We start from the raw sequence: 3,836 nt of genomic DNA, 5'->3' as shown, positions 1-3,836 counted from the left end.
ACAGCAAGGATAATTGTAGTAAACTAAAAATAAAAGACTCAAATCATACAAGACGCTCCAAGCAAAACACATATCATGTGGTGAATAAAAATATAGCTCCAAGTAAAGTTACTAATAGAAGAAGACGAAAGAGGGGATGCCTTCCGGGGCATCCCCAAGATTAGGCTTTTGGTTGTCCTTTGATTTTACCTTGGGGTGCCTGGGGCATCCCCAAGCTTAGGCTCTTGCCACTCCTTGTTCCATAATCCATGGAATCTTTACCCAAAACTTGAAAACTTCACAACACAAAACTTAACAGAAAATCTCGTGAGCTCCGTTAGCGAAAGAAAACAAAACACCACTTCAAGGTACTGTAATGAACTCATTATTTATTTATATTGGTGTTAAAACTACTGTATTCCAACTTCTCTATGGTGCATACCCTCCGATACTACTCATAGATTCAACAAAATAAGCAAACAACACGCGAAAAATAGAATCTGTCAAAAACAGAACAGTCTGTAGTAATCTATATCAAACGCAAACTTATGGAACTCCAAAAATTCAAAAATAAATAGCTGGACATGAGTAATTTATCTATTAATCATCTGCAAAATAGTCAACTAAATATCACACTCCAGTAAAAAAATGGCAGCTAATCTCGTGAGCGCTAAAGTTTCTGTTTTTCACAGCAAGATCGCAAAGACTCCCCAAGCCTTCCCAAAGGTTCTGCTTGGCACAAACACTAATTAAAAGCATAAAACCACATCTAAACAGAGGATTGATGAATTATTTATTACTAAACATAATCAAAAAGCAAGAAACAAAAATAAAATTGGGTTGCCTCCCAACAAGCGCTATCGTTTAACGCCCCTAGCTAGGCATTGACAATTTTAATGATGCTCACATGAAAGACAAGAATTGAAGTACAAAGAGAGAATCATGAAACACATGACAAACACATCTAAGTCTAACATACTTCCTATGCATAGGAATATTATAGGCAAACAAATTATCAAGGCAAGCAAACACTAGCATATGCAAGGAAGCGGAACAGAACAATAGCAACCTCAACATAACGAGAGGCAATTTAGTAACATGAAAATTTCTACAACCATATTTTCCTCTCTCATAATAATTACATTTAGGATCATAAGCAAATTCAAAAAAATAGCTATCACATAGAATATTTTCAACACGATCCACATGCATGCAAAGTTGACACTCTTCCAAAATAGTGGGATTAACATTAGCTAAAGTCATGACCTCTCCAAACCCACTTTTATCAAAAAATTCATAAGAGTGAACATTCTCCAAATACGTGGGATCTAAAGTTGACACTCTTCCAAACCCACTTTCAATATTATTGTCAAATATTATTATCAATCTCATATTCATCACGGGGCTTAAATAAAATTTCAAGATCATGAGAAGAATCACCCCAATGATGACCATTGCAACAAATAGTAGTTATAGCAAAACTAGCATCCCCAAGCTTGAGATTTTGCATATCATTAACACGATTGACATTAAGAGAATTTATAATAACATCATTGCAATCATGCTTTTCATCGAAGGAACTATCAAGAATGGGTGCAATAGCAACGATCTCATGTTTAACATAAGGAACTATAGCAAATTTATCTTCCTAAATATTGGCATCATGGCCACAATAATCAAGCATCATGTTCATCAACGGATATTTCAATCAAATCATCGGAATCATAATTATCTATAGATTCATGCATATCATTATTTTCTTCCAAAGTAGCGGTCATTTTTTCAATAAATTCTTTGACATAGACATTATGGGCATAGTTTTCATAGCAATATTTAAGTATGTCAAAATTTTCAGATTCGTAGAGAGTAATATCATACTTTTCAATCAAAGAAGCAACTTCATAAGCACCCTTAAAAATAACAAATTCTTCAATTTGTTCAATACCGTAGTAACTATAAACACCCTTTGCATAAGAAGATAAGATTTCATTATCATTAAACTCACATAGGTAGGGGAGATGTTGTTTAGGGTTCTTAGAGCGACAAGTAAAATCGCAAATTTCACAAAGATTCCAAGCATAACACAACAATCTGTTTATTTGATCCCATAAGAGTCTACCTTTTTCAGACAAACGGTGATGCACAAAATGAGCATGCTCGTCTAAAGATTTCCCATCAAATAGGCTAGTTGGGGTTTCAACACGAGCGCATAAGGATCAAAGATGATCCAAGTAGAACAATTTAAGTGGATCCATATCAAACAGATTTTTAGCAAGCAAAGATGCAAGCAAATAGAAGGCACAAGGAAACACAAACAAAGATACATATGCGAAGAAGGCAAAAAATGGCAAGGGTGAAGTGGGGGAGAGGAAAACGAGAGGCAAATGGCAAATAATGTAATGCGAGGGATAAGAGTTTGTGATGGGTACTTGGTATGTCTTGACTTGAGCGTAAGCCTCCCCGGCAATGGCGCCACAAATCCTTCTTGCTACCTCTTGAGCACTGCGTTGATTTTCCCTTGAAGAGGAAAGGGTGATGCAGCAAAGTAGCGTAAGTATTTCCCTCAGGTTTTGAGAACCAAGGTATCAATCCAGTAGGAGACTACATGCAAGTCCCTCGTACCTACACAAACAAATAAGAACCTCGCAACCAACATGATAAAGGGGTTGTCAATCCCTTCACGGCCACTTACGAGAGTGAGATCTGATAGAGATAATAAGATAATATTTTTGGTATTTTTATGATAAAGATTAAAAGTAAAGATTGCAAAATAAACGGTGCTAGAAATAACTTGTTGACAGGAGATTAATATAATGGAGAATAGACCCAGGGGCCATAGGTTTCACTAGTGGCTTCTCTCAAGATAGCATAAGTATTATGGTGGGTGAACAAATTACTGTCGAGCAATTGATAGAAAAGCGAATAATTATGAGAATATCTAGGCATGACCATGTATATAGGCATCACGTCCGTGACAAGTAGACCGACTCCTGCCTGCATCTACTACTATTAATCCACACATCGACCGCTATCCAGCATGCATCTAGAGTATTAAGTTCATAAGAATAGAGTAACACATTAGGTAAGATGACATGATGTAGAAGGATAAACTCAAGCACTATGATATAAACCCCATATTTTTATCCTCGATGGCAACAATACAATACGTGTCGTTTCCTTTTCTATCACTGGGATCGAGCACCACAAGATTGAACCCAAAGCTAAGCACTTCTCCCATTGCAAGAAAGATCAATCTAGTAGGCCAAACCAAACTGATAATTCAAAGAGACTTGCAAAGATAACCAATCATACATAAAAGAATTCAGAGAAGATTCAAATATTGTTCATAGATAAACTTGATCATAAACCCACAATTCATCGGATCTCGACAAACACACCGCAAAAAGAGTTACATCGAATAGATCTCCAAGAAGATCGAGGAGAACTTTGTATTGAGATCCAAAGAGAGAGAAGAAGCCATCTAGCTAATAACTATGGACCCGTAGGTCTGAAGTAAACTACTCACACATCATGGGAGGGGCCATGGAGTTGATGTAGAGGCCCTCCGTGATCGATGCCCCCTCCGGCGGAGCTCCGGAAAAGGCCCCAAGATGGGATCTCTTGGGTACATAAGGTTGCGGCGGTGGAAATAGGGTTTCGTGGTGCTCCTGGATGTTTTCGGGGTATGTGAACATATATAGGAGGAAGAAGTAGGTCGGTGGAGCCACGAGGGTCCCACGAGGGGGAGGGCGCGCCCCCTGCCTCGTGGCCACCTCGTTGGTTGCTTGACGTCTACTCCAAGTCCTCTGGATCACGTTTGTTCCAAAAATAACTCTCCTGAAGGTTTCATTCCGTTT

This window comes from Triticum urartu, chromosome 2A (assembly GCF_056163025.1).
Source record: "Triticum urartu cultivar PI428250 chromosome 2A, HENAU_Tu73, whole genome shotgun sequence".
In the NCBI taxonomy this organism is placed as follows: domain Eukaryota; kingdom Viridiplantae; phylum Streptophyta; class Magnoliopsida; order Poales; family Poaceae; genus Triticum; species Triticum urartu.
The sequence above is the reverse complement of the archived record's forward strand: the minus strand, read 5'-3'. Positions refer to the sequence as shown.